Source organism: Lynx rufus, unplaced genomic scaffold (assembly GCF_022079265.1).
Source record: "Lynx rufus isolate CCGP_SWC_20201006 ecotype Redwood Valley unplaced genomic scaffold, mLynRuf1.p SCAF_6, whole genome shotgun sequence".
Classification (NCBI taxonomy): domain Eukaryota; kingdom Metazoa; phylum Chordata; class Mammalia; order Carnivora; family Felidae; genus Lynx; species Lynx rufus.
In genome coordinates, this window is record NW_025814878.1 from 133929688 (window position 1) to 133949321 (window position 19634).

The 19634-nt window shown below is 47.4% G+C and overlaps 1 protein-coding gene across 8 annotated transcripts in view; it reads right to left on the reverse strand.

Moving 5' to 3' along the window:
• Positions 1-19634, reverse strand: part of ATXN1 (ataxin 1) — a 412814-nt gene that overhangs the window by 172759 nt on the left and 220421 nt on the right. The window lies entirely within an intron of this gene.

Genomic DNA, 19634 nt, shown 5'->3' on the forward strand with positions numbered 1-19634 from the left:
TTATAGAAATACACATACCCATATATATGTAAATACATGTTTTTAAAAAAATTATCAAATACACATAAAATTTACCATCTTAAACTTTTTTAGGTGTGTAGTTCAGTGGCATTAAGTACATTCATGCTGTATACAACCATCACCACCATCCGTCTCCAGAATTCTTCATTTTGCAAAACTGAAATTCTTATATGTACATACATTTAAGAAATTCTCAGTAATGTAGTTTAATGATCTAGAGTGTGGAACACCCAGCTTCTTCACTTCCCTTTTGCCCCCACCTGCTATATATCTCAGGCCTTTTCATCCACACTTAGGATGTTCCTAAGTGAGAAATGTGGTCAATGTGGTTGAGGCATGTGGTCAATGAAACTCCTAGCCAGTAGTTCAGCTACTAGCTAGGAGTTTAGGTTGTTCAAAGTGAATTTTCTAAATTGCTTTCCTAAGCCCTCCCTGATTCTTACTAACATGAATTGTTAAGAGTCAGCTTTCACCCCTGGGACTGTCCTGGGCTTCACAGAAAGCATGCCTTTAAGGATCACGTGTGTAAAAGAGCCTACATATAACACAAGTAGCTTAAATGTGATATCCACGTGATTTTACTTTTCATATTTTGACATTTCTGAACTTAGAAATTGTTTCGCATAAGAAGAGTACATAAAAAAGTGGTAACAGTTTTCTATTTCTCCTGCTCCCCCCCCAAAACGAATTATTACATCTGTGGTGCATCTTATATAATCAGGGCATCAGGGAAATTAGAGCAAGCTGGGAAGCATTTCGTATTTGCACAGAAAGACTTCTGGCTTAGAATGCTGACATACCGTGATTGCACTTTCAATCCTACACTTAGAGGAATATAAAGACAGAAAAGGGCTGGAAAGGGTGAAAAGTCACTCTGGTGAATGGAGGAAGGCCGGCAATGGGCAGCAGGTGACCGGGACACCGGGCTGGGATCCAGTGCCAACTGCCAGCCCGTGAAAATCTCTCCACTGCTCCGGCTCCAGGTCCCCCACGTATAAATTACATGGGGCAAATTAAAATTAAAACAGGGTGAAGCTCTTCCTGACCTCCTTCCCACGCCAGTGTTTAACAGCTCTCTGACCCTGTGCGAGAATCCCCACCGGGAAAAGAGCTAAAGGGCCAACTGGTCTCCTTTGCACGGTTGGTTCTGGCTCTAGATAATGGGGAGAGCCCACCTCCTCCTGCGTTCAGCTCTCCTACTCCCACTTTTGAAGCACTGTGATTCTTGTCCTGCTTCCCAACTTGGATCATTATTACTGCCCTCTACTTCATGGCAGCCAATTACGTACTCTCTCCAGGGAACCGAGGTCGCTGTGTGAGGGGCCAAAACCCCACCAGACACAACCTAAAGTGCTCCCTGCCAGCTGTGGTCAGCCTGGATACCTAGATACACCTGAGGAAGCCCCTGAGTCCTTGCCCGAAAAAAGGCATCCTATCGGTGGCCCGGAAGTCAACCTTCTTAACGGTCGAGTATGCCTATCCTGTGCCAAGCTTAACCCACCAGCACTGTACCAACCAGGCTCTCCTTCACCAAGAAGCAAGCAAATGGTGTGAAAAAGGTCCCCGTCGGTTGTGCCCAGGGGTCCTGGTATCAGCACTAGTTTTGAGTATTCTATCATTAGGTCAGGCTGGACATCCTAAAACTTAGTTAAAAGTTAGTAAGAGAGAGAGAACACACGTAGGCTTCACCTGAGAAGAAAAGTGCACTGGCAGCATGTAAAATAGAAAATTAAATACAGCGAGGAGATCTGGAAATTTCCCCCTTGCAAAAAAAAAAAGGGGGGGGGATTTAACATGAACACAAGCCAGATTTGCTGAAAAAGCAGTCTCTGTTTCTCAACAAACGGAAGCTGTTTACAGAGCACTTGAATTTCCTGAAACACCGTCCTATAACTGACCCCTGTGCATTGCTACAAGGCCCCTATTCTCGCTGGTTTGCTCAGTGAGAACCAACAATATAAAGAAAGCAAATTAGGGTCTCAGGGATGATTTAAGAAGGTTGAGATATAAACTACGACACTTTTATCTTTTAAACATTAAAAATTTTTTTTTCACATTTATTTATTTTTGAGAGACAGAAACAGAGTGTGAGCAGGGGAGGGGCAGAGAGAGAGGGAGACGCAGAATCCGAAGCAGGCTCCCGGCTCCGAGCTGTCAGCACAGAGCCCGACGCGGGGCTCGAACCCACGAACCACAAGATCACGACCTGAGACGAAGTCAGATGCTTAACCGACTGAGCAACCCAGGCGCCCCTAAACATTTAAGTCATTTCAGTCTTGCTTCACACAAATGAGTTCCCAAAAACCTCTGCTTTCTGTGGGCGGGGGGATGGGTGAAGTAGGGGGAGGCGATTAAGAGTATACTTCTCAAGATGAGCACAGGGTCATGTACGGAAGTGTTGAATCACTATACTGTTCACCTGGAACTAATATAACACTGTATGGTTAACTGTACTGGAATTAAAATTTTTAAAAACTTCAAAAAAAAGTCTCTGCTTTCTCTTAAAAGCCTCCACATGCCCAGAGACAGTGGATGATGTTACCATGAAAAGCACACCGTCCCGCTGACTCCCCTGAGAAATGCTCCTCGGTTTATGACTCTCCTTTTCACTTCCTCTGCGGGACAGTGCCTCGTCCCAGGCTGAGAGAGAGCATCATGGTTTTGGCAGGGAACTGACTGAAAATCTTGGCATCGGGGTTTACTATAAGCTGAGTTTACACGGGAATGGAAGAACATTGGAAGCCCTGGAAAAATGAGAAGTATTTCCAGGGTAACACAGAAGTTGTCCTTTTAGCTGGGGATTTGTTTTCATTTGTTCACATGCTGTGACTCATCATTGGAGTACCACAGAGCGGGCAGTATCCTTTCAGGTCCACCCTTTCATTAAGCACTGAATCGGATGAAGGCAGAGTTTTAAGGAACACTGTCCTGTGGGGGGGGGGGTTCTAAAATGTTCTTCTCTAGTATGGTTTTATTCAATATTCTTATATAAGCAAAGTTGATGCTCTCCCCATATCCGTTCCCCATTTTTTATTTATTTACTTTTAAGTAGGCTCCATGACCAGAGCAGAGCCCAACACAGGGCTTGAACTCACGACCCTAAGATCTAAACCTGAGTTGAGATCAAGAGTCAGAAGCTTAACCGACTAAGCTACCAGGCACCCCAACTCCCGAGCATTAGTATTTTTTTTAGTATTAAAAAATTTTTTAGTATTAAAAAATTAGTATTTTTTTTAAGTTTTACTTATTTAAGTAATCTCTACACCCAACATGGGGCTCGACTCATGACCCCGAGATCAACAGCGGCACGTTCTTCCAACTAAGCCAGCCAGGCGCCCTTGCCCCTTCCCCGTGTTTTTTTGTTTTGTTTTTTTTTTTTTAATTTCCAGAAAATATGTCATTCTTGTGTAGGTCAGACCACCAGCAGTCGTTCAGAAAAGGATGACTTTAGTGTTAATTCTTCCCCTCACTCATTGAATGGTAGCTAAGGCATTCAAATTCTCTGGAAAGCAGAAGCCATTTCTATGCTGAGTTAAAAAATATTAATGTCTTATTCAGAGGTGTTAAGAGGATTGATGAGTTACTGTTAGTAAATCACTTTGCAATTCCCAGGTCAAAGATGTGAAATGAACATTATCATTAGTTGTTTCAGTGGAATTTCAATGACGAACTATGGTCTAGTGGGCCTCATTAGGGTAAAAAAAAGCCCATAACTTTGAGATAAGAGGGAGAACTTTGTTTGCAGTACTCATTTTCACCTAAATGAGGAAAGCTCATGTTCATGATTATTAAAAATATCATCCTATGTCATGTAATAAGTTGATACAGGTAAAAGTTAACCAAAGGATGTATGGATGGATGAATGGATGGATAGATGGGTAGATGGATGGCTAGACAAATGGCCAGCTGGCAACTGAACACATATACTCCTCCATGTTATTATGGTTACTTCCTTAGAACGCTGCCTTCCCAATCCAAATTATCGCTGTCGAAGATCGTCGTGCTTTAAGTCTTAGAATATGATGGATTTCAATCATGGAATCAAATCGATGAGTTTGGTGTTGGAAACTGACCATACAGATTTGTCCGGTTTTTGAAATAACACAAACCCTTTTGGTTTACTATCTGTTGCTTTTCTTCCCTTTGTTGCCAAACCGATTGAAAGATTTTCTATTATATTATACTCAGAAATTCTGATCTCTAGGAGATGCTTGAAATTAATGAATAAATAAATGGATGAACAGATAGGTATGAGGCATCCCTCAGTCACAGTTTTAAAGATCAGAAAGAACCTTGAAAGATTTCTCATACCTCTAGGAAAGACTAAACTTCAAACATACCAGATGAGTATTTTTTTTTAATGTTTATTTTTGACAGAGAGAGAGACAGAGCATGAGCGGGGGAGGGGCAGAGAGAGAGGGAGACACAATCTGAAACAGGCTCCAGGCTCCGAGCGGTCAGCACAGACCCTACGCGGGGCTCCAACTCAGACTGCGAGATCATGACCTGAGCCAAAGTCGGACGCTCAACCGACTGAGCCACCCAGGCGCCCCTAGATGAGTATTATTCATAACAAACACTTATGAGAAATGAGCTCATTCACTATATTCGTGTTTAAGGACTTTTACTTACACTCGAGTCTGACAAGTTTATCTTTTATCATGTATGCCTGATATACAGTAAGGTTTTTCCCAAAAGCACCGCTCAGAAAAGAATGACTTCCCTTAATTTTTGAGTCTTTCTAAAGCTTATCATATTATTTGCTGCTCAACAAATATTTTATTTGAAACCACAAAGTTCTCTTTATGTAAAACACACTCCCTTGAAACCTGTGGGACCAACTGCTGGTTTCGCACACCTATAAAAGTCACCTAACAGAATTTTTTTTTTTCTAGAAGAGAAAATACATTTAACTCGGAACTATTCTTGGGAGTATGACTTTACAGTCACAAATACTGGATGTCATCATGAATTTAAAAAGCATTTTAAAGATTGCTTTCAAAAGCAACATGGTAAGTGGTAGTTGTATATAATTCGTGAATACATACTCATTGGAAGAATGGAGAAAAAAGTCTCTTAATAGTATCAGTTGGGACCCATGTTACAGTAATAATCCCCAGCATACCATACCTCCCCTATGTCTGTGATCACATTAATTGTGTGAGCTTGGCTATGCGATTTGGTTTTGGCCAGGAAACTATAAAAATATAATCCATACATATAGAAAGAGGTACTTGGGGCTGGGAATAAAATTTCTGGTGATAGCATCACACACAGATTTGAAACACAGCACATCTTAAACGGCAGAGATGGAAGTCAAGATGATGTGATTTAGAAAGCTAACTATATGAGATGACTCACAAAGTGGTTCATAAGATGATGAAGATACAGCATTGTAGATGAAGGTTCTAAATGAATTACTTCACACAATAGAAAAGTAGAAAAAAAGGACTATTTCTACATTCATCTACATATGACCTCAAACATGTTTGTGAGACTGAATAGTTTAAGTACAAATCTGATTGTTTTATGAAAATGTCTAAGTTCTTAAATGTTTCCAGTCAGGTTGACATAAAAACCCATTGAAAAAAATGGAAGATGGCTTAAATTTGAACTTTATGGTGTATCTCAGGCCAGATCTCTTCTTGATGTGGAGACCCGAAGACTCAGCCGCCTACCTGAAATACCCACTCAAAATAATTCTCGCCACCTCACGTCCACTGGAATGGCCACCATCAAAAAGAGAAAATGGTGCGCCTGGGTGGCTTGGTCGGTTAAGCGTCCGACTTCGGCTCAGGTCATGATCTCACGGTCCGTGAGTTCGAGCCCCGCGTCAGGCTCTGTGCTGACAGCTCAGAGCCTGGAGCCTGCTGCAGATTCTGCGTCTCCCTCTCTCTCTGCCCCTCCCCTGTTCATGTTCTGTCTCTGTCTCAAAAATAAATAAACGTTAAAAAAAAATTAAAAAAAACAGAAAATAAGTGTTTGTGAGCATGTGGAGCAATTGGAACCCAGTGCACCTGCTGGTGAGAATATAAAATGGTGCAGCCACTTTGCGAAACAGTATGGAGGTTCCTCAAAAAATTAAAAATAGAATTACCATATGACCCAGCAATTCTACTTCCGGGTATATGCCCCAAAGAATTGAAAGCAGGATCTCGAGGAGGTATTTGACCGCCCACATTCACAGCATTATTCACAATAGCCAAACAGAGGAAGCAACCCAAGTGTCCATCAATGGACAAATAAAAGGAAACTCTGACATATGCCACAATAGGGATGAACCTTGAGGCCGCCACGCTAACTGAAATAAGCCAGACCCAAAAGCACAAATAATGCATGATTCCACTTACGTGAGGGATTAAGAGTAGTCAAACTGATAGAGACAGAAAGTAGAGTAGTGGCTGACCAGGGGCTGGGGGAGGGAGGAAGGGTAGTTATTGTTTGATGAATATGGGCGTTAAGTTTTGCAAGATGAAAAGAGTTCTGGAGACGGAATGCACAAGATCGATGTACTCAGCGCTACTGAACTTACATCCAGGAATGAAGTAAGATGGCTAATTTTACACTGGGAGTACTGTACTGCAGCTTTTTGTTTTTGTTTTTGTTTTTTCTAAGTCTCATGTAGAGGCGCCTAGATGGCTCAGTCGTTTAAGCAATCCAACGTTGGCTCAGATCATGATCGCAAGGTTTGTGGGTTCGCGCCCCGCGTCGGGCTCTGCGCTGACCCCTCGGAGCCTGGAGCCTGCTTCTGATTCTGTGCTTCCCTCTTTTTCTCGGCTCCTCCCCCACTCACGCTCTGTCTCTCAAAAATAAATAAAATGTTGAAATTGGAAACAAATTTTTTTAAGAGTCTCATGTAAACTCAACATTTTCAAAAATCTGCCACGTGCCTGTGCCCCCGCCCCCCGCCCCCCGCCGTGTCTGTGAATGGCACATTCATTTCGTCAGCTCCTCAAGCCTGAAGCCTGGGAATTCTCCTGGTGAGCATGTCCTTACCTTCATTTGCATCAAAACTCTGCAAAGTTCTGCCAAGCTGGCCTCGAGAATGAACTGTATCGTGAACCCATCTACTCCTCTGTCACGTTACTGCCACCAATCAAGTCCAAACCACTGTCACTTCTTATCTGGTCAACTGCAGGTTTTCCACTCTGCTACCCTGCTTTTCTTGTCACTTCCCAATCCACCCTGCATGTTTAGACGCTTGCATAAATTCCCAGGCACGCAGAACAAAATCAGATTTCCTTTCCAGATCCAAAGCTCTGCACTATCCATGGCTTGTCACTCTGACGTCATTGTCTCCTACTCTTCTCCTAACTCGCTCTAGCCTCCAGCCATACAGGTTCAAGTTCACGATCTCTGGATGCACCCGGGACTTCTCACCTCAGGACCTTTGCATATTCTATCCTCTCTGCCTGCACTCTAACTCCCATACTATGCCCCTTCTCATACTCAGTTTAATGTCCTCTCCTACGAGAGCCTTTCTTTAACCGCCTAATCTAAATTGGAGCCATCCCTCCCACCCTGTTCTTCTTTCTCATGTGTGACTGTTCTCTCTCCTTCATTTCTAATTATACTTATTTGTGTACATATTTATCCCCCGTTTCTTCCAGTAGAGTAGAAGCTCCCGGGAGCAACATGGCACAAATAAATTTAGAGAGAATAATGTCCGTGAAAAGGGTCATGAAAAGAGTAAAGCAGGCTAAGAGAACCAGGTGCTATTTGAGACAGGACAGACAAGGAAAGCCTCTTGGAAGTGACACTTGTGTGTTCACCCAGGTCATTTTTCTGCTCAGACGTGCACAACAGCTCATGTGACTCTCCCATTTGTGGTCACTGTGCAACCATATTTCTGACCATCCAGGACCCTTCTGGGAGCCTTCTGATCCTTCTCTCTCCACACCCTCTCTACCCTCCATTCTTCCAGATGCGAATATTCATCATGCTGTCTGTCCTATCCCTTCCTGTCTGGAAAATGACATCACTCCCCACCCCAGTCTATCCTCCCAGTTTCAATCAATTTACCTTCTCGGTTCAAAATCCCTTGTTGCTGGTTCCTCTTTGCTTCCTGAATTAAGTCCAGACTTTTCATCCTGGACTACCTGACAGTCCACACTAGCACTTCAACTTGCCGTTCCGACTGTATCTCACGCTTCCCCCATCACAGGCAAATGGGCTGCTTCTTAGCCCCCACACATACTCTTCATTTTCCAGGATCTGTGCTTTTTGACTCATTTGCCCTTGCCACACCCACCTCCCTATCCCTGTTGCGAATTAACCCATATCTCAAGTCCAATTTCGGAATCACTTCGACACGAAGATGTTCCCGCTCAGAAGTGATCATAGAACGCATGTTTTCGATTTTATCATACGTATTGTCACATTCTGTCTTAAGGCCGTAATTACTTGTAAACTTTCTCCAGTCCCTTTACCGGCACAGACTGACTGTCTGTCTCCATCATTGATCACCTTGTTATTCACCTATCGCTTCGTTGTGCTGTGGTCCCGGGACCAGCAGCACTGATGTCATCTGGGACTGTCTTAGACATGCAGGATCTTAGACTGAACTTTGGACCCGTAAGAGTCAGAAGCTGCATTTCATAAGATTCCTAGGTGCTTCCTACGTACATGACCAAGCTCATAGGATCCACTCAGTAGCCACTTCTCCGGTTGAACTGACTGGAAAAACAAAGTATCAAAACCAAAACACGATTTACATAATTCATTCAAAGATAATTGCGAGTGACTAATGCTTTCCCTATATAAAACCGTATCAAAGCTATATAGACAGCAGACGGTTAACGATATCAACCTTCTGAGGAAGGAAAACAAATTGTGCGTTGGCCAACTAAATGGCTGAGAACGTTTTGCGGTTTCATGAAGCGTGTCGATTTGTGGGTGGGAAGCCAGCACAGGGCTGGCCCGCTACTGCCAGTGGCATAATTCTCCTCCTGTAACGCATCAGTTGGCTGTGAAAATATTCACATTGAAGTTTTAGACTCCTGTGTCACATCCAGTAGGTTTAGAATTCAGATGTGCTGTAGTAAGACGTACCCCGATTTGACGGAACGATAGCATTCCTTTCTCTGCTCTGTTAACAAAGCTTGTGATTTCTTTTTCCTACACGGTAGACAAATCACAGTCAGGAGACAGACTTGAGCGGACACATCCTCAACCAGCGCGAAGGGGGCGTTTCACGTGGGGAGGATCCGGGGAGTTGTGGAAGCCGGGAAGGGCCTTCGAAAAGGGCACCATGCTGGCCGCTAGAGGGCACGACAACGCGAACACAATCCTGAACCCATCCCTCCCACGGAAGGCTATTTTGCTGGCGAATTAACAACTCCCGCCTCCTAAATGGGCAGGGAGCTCACAGCTTCGGGGACGCGGACACAACGCCTAACCTCCTTTGTCTTTGAACACAGTGGCCGCTGAAGTGAGTGAGCCTGCCTCCCTCCTGCTCCGAGCTCCTAAGGGCGAGGCTCTGACTTGTCCTCCGTCTTGCTCTTCACCAGGCCCCTCGAATCTGTGTGCAGACTCTGGGCTTTCATCACCGGGCGGGGTGCCCTTGAGGCGGCCAGATGGTAGCTGGCAGCACAAGGCAGGAGGGCCGCCCTCCAGTGGGCCTCAGGGTGGTGGGGATGCCGTTCCCCTCAAAGCCAGCTCCTCAGAAGTTCTGCCCCGACGCCGCACGACAAAGGGCTCTGCCACAGAGTTTTCATACATACTTCTCCTTCCCCAGAAAGCACCATTTGTTTGAGAACCCGTAAATAGCTCCCGCAGAAGACACAGTTTGCTCGAAATGCTTTGGAGCCGCGCAATGCATTATGCTGACAGCACCAGGAAATAGCAGAACGCGAAAACAGGAACATCTCCCGTCACCTCTCAACTCCACGGAAAGGAGTGCACGTTAAATGGAAACCAAAGCCAGCGTTGTGCTTACTGGGCGCTCTGCTAGGAGCCTGCACCCCGTACTCCGAGGATGAAGTCGGCACACCCGTTTTCTTCATACTAAATGAAAAAAAAACAAAAAAAACCCCAAACCCCCAAAAAGCAACACAGCACTTCCGAGCTCCAAGCACTTGAGAGGCCCTCCCTTTTAAGACAGAAACAAGTTTAGAAGGCAAGCTTTTTTATCGTTTTCTTCCCAATATGTCCAAAAAAAGCCAAGAGGACCAGAAGGGGCTGAGGAATGTGTGCAGCGGGCCCTGCGACCCGCTTTCTCAGGGTCCCGTCCACGGGTCTCCAGACACCATGAGCGACGGCAGGGCAGGGCGGGCACCAAACCCGGAAGCCTCGGCGGAAGGCACCACAGCGACGGGGACGGCGGCCCGGACCCTGTGCCCACCGCCATCGGCACCCAACCGGAAGTGAGTAACAAGCGTCACTTTCTAGGAATGTGGTGGCTGGCATCACGTGCCCTCCTTCCGCGTGGGTTTGTTCCGGCCAAACAGGACACAGCAGAGGCGCGGGTGAGGGCCCCGTCGGGCTCAAGCTGCGAGTGTCTTCGGCATCAGTCCTTTCGGCGCGAGCATAGTGCAGAGGTGCGGCCAACGGTGGGGGGTGGGGAGGGGGGGGCGTCCAGAGTCCCCTCTGTGCCGATCTAATCTCAGGTCTCAAGGTTTCAGCTCCTGACTTGAGGAAGACATTTTAAATACCCAGCAACGTGTTGATCTTCGTTAAACCACGAACGGCCTCTCAGACACACCCTGACGGGACACAGGTTACCGTTGGTCCTGATGGAAAGCGATCAAAAGCCCCCAGACGCTTTGGTGAGCTTGCTCGCCAGCCCGACCCTGCTTTACTTTCCACGTAGACTACATCAAAAGAATACAGATCTCACTGGAGACTCGGGACGTTTCAAGTCTCCAGGGCTAGTGCGAAACTGCCCCTCGAAGCTACGGAAGATGGGGGACAAAAATTAAAGCCGGCTTCTACCTTCTCCTGCAGCACACAATACCGAAGTCTAGTCATAGGTTAGCCATTCGTCTAAAGATACACCTCCCCCTGAGATGATAGAAGGTCCCGATCATCTAGCTCCTCCAAAGGAACTTACTTACAGATCAGTCGAACGACTCATGGCGAATTAAGGGGCCCATAAGAGGCCCTGGAAAGACCTGGAAGGCCATGTGTCTGACACGCCAGGGGGCCCTATGCCTTGCCCAGCTGTAGGAAGGGGGAGGGGCTGTGTAGAAGACAGCAGCAAGGAAAGCAGGAGGGTCTCACCAACACCCACGGCATCAGGAGGGCCAAGGGCATCTGCGGGAGAGGGCAGAGACTTCAAAGCCCTCCTGCTCTGTTACACTTCCTGCACCTCTGGCCAAGGTGCCTGCTTCACAGAGCAGGGGGAAAGGACGAGGTGTTAGGAGTTCTCTTCTCCCCCGGTAGCATGTGGCTGGCATCAGCCGACGTTCAGGGAAAAGAGATGTGGGGGTAACGGAGGCCGGGCACTCTTCTCCGGCTCCTCTGAGCTAAGAGTTGCTGCCTGCGGGCTGCACACCGCCTCACCTTGTCTCATTAGACTGTCCTCTGTCCCTAGACACCTGCACCCATGCGAGGGGACGTGACGAACCCTGGCAAGGATAACGGCATGCGGTGCCTTCCTCCTCTCTGCCGTCCGTCACACAGCATTCTCTCTCCTGTCTCTCAAATCAAGCCTGGCTTTCCCGTCGGACCAGAAGGACTGAGGAAGCAGTGCGCGGTGGCCTTGCGAGGCTCAGAAAAACCGTGCAAAAGCTGGACTAACCAGCAAAACACCCCCACTCGTTTCCCAGAGCCGTGGGGAGGCTGTGTCTAACAGCAAGGCAAGCCAGCGGGAGCCAGAGAGGTTTCACGGCGTGGGCCGGGAGCCCCCCTCTTCTTGGGGGTGAGACGCAGAACCACACATCGAATTTTACTTTGCTGGCCCACATTTCAACCACTTTATCTCCACTAGAGGGCCAGGATGGCGACGAAATTTCAGCCTAACACTGTGTTTGCTGCCGATTTAAGATTTAATCCTAGACCTCCTGGAGGGAGGGGCAGGGGAAGGAAGAGATCGTGGAAAGGCGGGAATGACACTGAGATAAGCCCAAAACCTACAGAAGGGAGGACACCTTGCACAGCCCGTTTCTTCTGTCCAAGTGATCACGCTGTTGTCGCTCGGCTCTTTTTTTCCAGCGTCTCCCAAATCTGTCCCTTCATTACGCCCCCACATGAGCTCTCAAAATCTCAGCTCCTTATGCTTGTTAATAACCTCCTCACCGGGGCCTCCGTGTCTGGTTTTCTCCCCACCACCTCAGGGGCCGTGAACACGGCGGTAAAGCTCATCTCGCTGCAACACGGTCGGTCACATCACCGGCTTGCTGAAAAACCTCCGGGGACCACCAACCCCCGATTCAGGACCCTCTCCACAGCACTGCCCCATTCATGTGTACACACTGACAGGCAGAGGGCTCAGCCCCCTCCCTGTCCACCACCCCCACCCCACACCGGGAATAAACAAGCACCGTTTTCTAGGATTGGTTAGGGTCATGATCACGGGTGCCTCCTTGGGCGCTGGTTTCTCTTGGCCAACTGCTACGTAGCGAGATGTGGTCGAGAGACCCATTCTTTGGTCTGACACGTGTGCTGTGACCTCCACACTACCTTCCCAAGGCAGTTTTCTGCTTTCTTTCCATACACTCTCCGTCCTGTATTGATTCATACATACAGCTTCCAGTTTCTTTTTCACATGCAGCTGCCGTGTGCTTCGCTCAGTATATGTTTTGCTCCTGTCTGAACCCCGCTCCAGTCCCCGCTCCGGTTGGGAGCTGGGCTGCTGCGTACCCGCCAGGACCCTAGGAGGCGAGGCAGTGGGTGAAGGTGTGAGCCTGATAGAGGAGAGAGACGGTGCGGCGTGGTCAAAGACACCCGGGTTGGAATCATGGAAGCACTCTGGACAGATTAACTGCTCCCTCCCTCATTAAGTTTCTTAATTTGTAAATAAGGGCAGTGATCCCTCCCTCATTCAAGAAGAGCAAAGCGAGGGGCGCCTGGGTGGCTCGGTCGGACTTCGGCTCAGGTCACGATCTCGCGGTGTGTGGGTTCGGGCCCCGCGTCGGGCTCGGTGCTGACAGCTCGGAGCCCGGAGCCTGCTTCGGGTTGTGTGTGTGTGTCTCTCTCTCTGCCCCTCCCCCACTCATGCTCTGTCTCTGTCTCTCTCTCAAAAATAAATAAAGATTAAAAAAAATTGTAAAAAAAAAAAAAAGAACAAGGCAAGAAAAGGCAGGCTGACACCAGACAACACGTGAACTGTGGAGTCACGCTGTGGACAGTTAGACAGCGGTGTGGTTAAGAGGCGGGGCTGAAGGTTAGGCGTGAGCCCAACCACCGGCCCTACTGGATGTAATCTGCCCGTGTCTTGATGATGTTCCGTTCACCATGGCTCATTAACGCTAGCTATGTGGTGGCTTGTTCGCATGTTCTTTTAAGTTCAGTAAAACCCTCTGACCAAGTCTGGGCTTCCGGGCGCCATATGCATTTACTGCTATAAATACCACCAGGCGTGAGTGACAGTTCGTTCCTATGCTCACTCATTCTTTCAGCCTGCAAATATTCATGGAGCACCTACTGTGTGCTGGGCGGGAGAGAGACAAAAATGAACGAGAGGGCTAGAATGATACGAGCTGTATAAAAAGCTGGAAGCAGTGTCTTGGGCACAGCAGATGGCGTGTGTCGCTTCCAGGGCAAAGCTCTGAAGCGTTTCATTGCTGGTGCAAATGTCCAGCTTCTCCCTCTTCCCTGCGATCACGAAGGAGACCGCTAGGCAGCCACAGAAAAAGAGCAGAGCAGGCTGCATCACAGAGCGATGCCTGGAGGACTGGAGACTCACCAGATCCACAGCGGACCCTGCAGGAGCGAAAGCTAAACTTGTGAAGACTATAGGGTTGACTCTTCACGCAGCACAGCCCCGCCCTACCCTGACTGATACAATAGCTTCCATTTTCTCTAATGTTACCATCTGGCAAACAAGCATGTGTACTAATGCCTCGTGATGGTTCTCCTATGGACCGCCCTTAATTTCTTTAAATCTCCTTGACGTTGCCTGGGATCATGCCCTGTCCTTCCAACAAGGCTGGAGCCCTCCATATACAGTCACCTTGGTTTACACTTCTGGGGTTCTCCTCTTTACCCTCCAGCTCACATCCCCACCATTCCCTCCAAATTTGGGCATGAGCCTTAAACACAGCAACTGTTTAATTCATGACTAATGACTTCATATTTTAGGAAATAATCAGGAAGTATTAGGAATAATTCCCTAATATTGGGAAATCATTCCCCCAATATAATGGCAGTTGTTTATTTTCATTAACCAATACCACTATGCTGGCTGGCATGGATAATTATGAATTAAGCTTGATAGCTACAGTAAGACTTTAGGGATTCATGTGTGGATTTACTGCAGCCCTGGCCTCAGGATTCTATGTCAACCATGGCTAATCACAGGTTGTTTGCTAATCGTTTCTTCCTCACTGATTTTGTGGATCCCAGTGTCTGTGGCCCTATCACATGAGATCGGTCTGGGCTTCTAGGATTCTCATTCATTCGTTTAAGCATACGATCATTCTCCGAGAGTCAGCAGAGGAGAACAGCTATGGCATCAACTAGCTGTGAGAACCTTACTAGTCACCTTATCTCTTTGCGTGCCGTCCGTTTGCCCCCTGTAAGGCAGGAGTTAAAAATGCATCTCAGGGCGACTGGGTAGCCCAGTCAGTTAATCTTCCGGCTCTTGATTTCAGCTCAGGTCGTGACCCCAAGGTTCCTGGGATCAAGCCCCGCATCGGGCTTCGAGCAGACAGCACGGAGCTCGCTTGGGATTTTCTCTCCCTCTCCTCTCTCTCTGCCCCTCCCCGTTCATGCGCATGCACTTTTTTTCTCCCTCCCTCCCTCCCTCTCTCTCTCTCTCTCTCTCTCTCAAAATAAATAAACTAAAAAAAAAATGTATCTTGCAAAGTGGTTGTAAGAATCATACCAGCTATATATATATATATATATATATATATATATATGGTACTGGGAAAGTGGTTGTCAGTACTAGAATATAGTGGTTCCTGGCATGGTGTAAGTACTCTGAATGCTAATACAATTATTTACTGAGCACCTACTATATGGCAGATATTAGAGGGACAAGGATGAATAAGAACAAGAGGCTGTCCCGTCCCCAAGGAGTTTAAAATCTAGTAACAGTGATAAATATATAAGCAAATAAGTGAACTGAAGGGTCCAAGAGCCAGAGAGAGAGAGAGAGAGAGAGAGAATAAATGCATGCACACACTCACACGGCAGATACCGTCCCACGTGCACACACGGACACACACGCACACACACGTGCCGTATGCAACTGCCGGCAACTGGTGAGCTACACACAAGAAGGTGCTCCTTCCCCTCGGAAGAAGGGAAGCCAGGAAGGGCTCTGCAGAGAACACGATAGCTGGACCGAGTCTCCTGGGACGAGCGGGTATTTGCCAGGCAGGGGAGGGCACGGGGGCATCCAGGCAATCAAGGCACGTGAGAAGAGGCGTAAGACCCCACTGACTCATCTAACAGATATTTATCAAACGCTAGCTATGAACTTGGCACAGCGTTAAGTACTTAGATGCGGCAGTTGAGGATACTGACGGGGTTTTTGCTTTCAGTGAGCTAACATTCTAATCGAGGAGATGAACAGGAAACCCAGTAAACAAGTCTATAAATCAAAGAGCTATGGAGAAAACACAGTGGCTCCGATGTCTGGAGTGAGGCTGGGGATGGCTTGCCCAGAGTAGCGCGCACAGCATGAGAGGTGTAAGCAGAGCCACTGTCCCCTCCGTCCTCCATGCCGGATTTTTCCCCGAACCTCCTCTCACCGCACTGGCTGGACTTCATCTACCACTGAGTAGACTCAAAATTTTGAGCACGCTTTCCTTCCTTCTTCCCGCAGACAGTGGCCCACAGACTCACAATCTTCCTGCAGGTGGACTGTTCTAGACCCAGACTGGGGACGAGGGAGCGGGAGGCCCATGTCTGGCTTTCAACCTAAGACACAGCTTCTGACTCCGTCGCTGTTAGCTGTCACGCAGGTGCATTTTGGCTTCCATGTGCCTTATTGTGCTTAGTCTCATTTCTCTGCTGCCGCAGAACTTGGGAAGGGAAGGGCACCCTTATTAAGATAAAAGTTTTCATCCGATAAAAACCTTCCCTCCCTCAACAGACCTCAAAACTAAATTAGGAACCACTATCCTCATCTATCAAACCTGTCACCTTAATGAAAAAATCTTTCAAATCTTTTACTTAATAGCTCCAAAGACATTGCCAGGGGTGTGTCTGAGAAGTCTGCCCCGAATGGTATAATAAGGCAAATTCAATAGCGGGAGCAAATACTGGGGGATGGGGGGAGAACAGGGACGATTTCAGCACCCGCATCAAACCCCAGGGCACCCACTTCATGGGTGGCAGCCACAAGGAGGAAGATGAGAGAATGTGAAATCTTTACATGTTACCTTCTGACTGCATATCTACACGTTTTTTTACAACCATGCTAGAAAAAGGATTCCTTGAATTTATCTTTTCTCTGACGAATTCAAAAGCACTTTCCATGTGTTCGCACGCTTGATTCACAACTTCCTTATGAGACAGGATGGGACTAGAATGTTATCAGGAAGAAATATTCATGGCCTGGTTACTATCTACAGGGCTCAGTTCTGAGCATTAGGGAACTGGAAGAAAGAAAGAAGGAAAGAGGGAAAGAGGGGAGGAAAGAAAGAAAGGAAGGAAGAAAGAAGGAAAGAAAGAGAGAAAGAGAGAAAAGGAAGGAAGGAGGAAGGAAGGAAGGAAGAAAGGCAGGAGGAAAGAAAGAGAGAAAGAGAGAAAAGGAAGGAAGAAGGAAGGAAGGAAGGAAGGAAGAAAAGAAAGGAAGGAAGGAAGGAAGGAGGAAAGAAAGAGAGAAAGAGAGAAAAGGAAGGAAGGAAGAAGGAAGGAAGCAAGGAAGGCAGGAGGAAAGAAAGAGAGAAAGAGAGAAAAGGAAGGAAGAAGGAAGGAAGGAAGGAAGAAAAGAAAGGAAGGAAGGAAGGAAGGAGGAAAGAAAGAGAGAAAGAGAGAAAAGGAAGGAAGGAAGAAGGAAGGAAGGAAGGAAGGAAGGAAGGAAGGAAGGAAGGAAGGGAGGGAGGAAGGAAGGAAGAAAAGGAAGGAAGGAAGGAAGGAAGGAAGGAAGGAAGGAAGGAAGGAAGAAAAGGAAGGAAGGAAGGAAGGAAGGAAGGAAGGAAGGAAGACAAAGATTAAGATGATTGGTTCCTGACCTTGAATGCCCTACCCTCTATCTGAAAGACTGCTCAGATCCCCAAAGCATGAAAAAAGGAAATACAAGACATCTGTCAAATAGATGGTAAAGATTTTTAAAAATGCTCTGGGAGTTCAGGGGAAAGGAACATCTGTTGAAATCAAGAGTGATTACAATGGTTTCATGGAGGAGTTCTACATTATTATTATTTTTTTTAATGTTTATTTTTGAGAGAGAGACACACACACACACAGAGCATGGGCAGGGGAGGGGCAGAGAGAGAGAGAGAGAGGGAGACACAGAATCTGAAGCAGGCTCCAGGCTCCGAGCCGTCAGCACAGAACCTGACGGGGGGCTCGAACTGCGAGATCACAACCCGAGCTGAAGTTGGATGCTTAACCGATGGAGCCCCCCAGGGCGCCCCTCACGGGGAAGTTTATAGACAGGAAAACATCAGAGAGAGGTTAAAACCCCAGCTACACGTGCTGGAGGAACCACACTCAGAGACTGCACCTCTGGCGGAAGCTGCTAGAAAATCAGCGATGCGCTCTGGACTTCTTCGTGCAGTCCTACTGCGCCTGGCCTCCTGGCATCACACTCTACCCTGGAAAGCGTCTCCTGAATCTGAGGAGCACAGTAAAAGGGTTCTCTGTTTCCCTAGATTTCCCACTCGCTCCGGTCCACTGCCCACTTTCCAGCCAGAAGCAGGACGGGGACCGTAGGCGAGCGTGAACAGCAGGGTCAGTTAGTAACAATCACAAAGTCCCGACGCGCTGAAGGAGGGGGGAGGCCGGCCGGGTGAGGAGCGGGGGATCCAAAGGGGCATCGGGGCTGTGCTCATCCTGCCCCGGGACACGCTGGCTGCCACGGTCATTATATTTTTTCTGGCTGCACAGACATGTTGCTATGGAACCGATACATGCCATTGCGACTTGGCCTCGAGCAAAGAAAATCACATCACTGGCAAGCGCGTTTCCCTGGATTTCCCTTAAAGGGATACCATCGACGGCACTGCTCCAGCTCGGAAACAACAAGAGTATTGTTCCAGGGTCCAGCCCTCCGCATACCATGAAACGGAGCCCAGCCGCTCATGTTCTACAAGGTGTCCACGCACGTGGCACGTGGGCCTACGTGGTCCAAACCCCAAGTGTGGGGACCGGCCCCTACCCGCTTTTTAAGTAGGAAACGCATGGCTTCCGTTTCTGTTCAATTTCCCTGCAACTGGTCACAGTCAACAGGCTGCAGTATTTGGGGGGATGACTTGACGCCTCCTGATTGTCAGCTTCGCGCCATTCGTGACCCCGGTGGGGACCGAGTAGCCCCAAGTGGTCCGCCCCCCCCCCCGCTTGACCGTTCTTGCTTCAGGCCTCACTAGCAGCAGCTTGCTTGCTTGCTTTCTCTCTCTCCCTCCCTCCCTCCCTCTTTCTTTCTTTTTCTTCCTTTCTCTCTCTCCCTCCCTCCCTCCCTCTTTCTTTCTTTTTCTTCCTTTCTCTCTCTCTCTCCCTCCCTCCCTCTTTCTTTCCTTTTCTTTCTCTCTCTCTCTCTCCCTTTCTTTCTTTTTCTCTCTCCCTCCCTCCCTCTTTCTTTTTCTCTCTCTCTCCCTCCTTCTTTCTTTTTCTTTCTTTCTCTCTCTCCCTCCCTCTTTCTTTCTTTTTCTTTCTCTCTCCCTCCCTCCCTCTTTCTTTCTCTCTCTCTCTCCCTCCCTCTTTCTTTTTCTTTCTTTCTCTCTCTCCCTCCTTCCCTCTTTCTTTCTTTTCTTTCTCTCTCTCTCCCTCCCTCTTTCTTTTTCTTTCTTTCTTTCTCTCTCCCTCCCTCTTTCTTTCTCTCTCTCTCCCTCCCTCTTTCTTTCTTTCTTTCTTTCTTCTTCCTCTTTCTTTCTTCCTCTTTCTTTCTTTCTCTCCCTCCCTCTTTCTTTCTTTCTTTTTCTTTCTCTCTCTCCCTCCCTCCCTCTTTCTTTCTCTCTCTCCCTCCCTCTTTCTTTTTCTTTCTTTCTCTCTCTCCCTCCTTCCCTCTTTCTTTCTTTTCTTTCTCTCTCTCTCCCTCCCTCTTTCTTTTTCTTTCTTTCTTTCTCTCCCTCCCTCTTTCTTTCTCTCTCTCTCCCTCCCTCTTTCTTTCTTTCTTTCTTCTTCTTCCTCTTTCTTTCTTCCTTTCTTTCTTTCTCTCCCTCCCTCTTTCTTTCTTTCTTTTTCTTTCTCTCTCCCTCCCTCCCTCTTTCTTTCTCTCTCTCTCCCTCCCTCTTTCTTTTTCTTTCTTTCTTTCTCTCTCCCTCCCTCTTTCTTTCTTTCTTTCTTTCTTTCTTCTTCTTCCTCTTTCTTTCTTCCTCTTTCTTTCTTTCTCTCCCTCC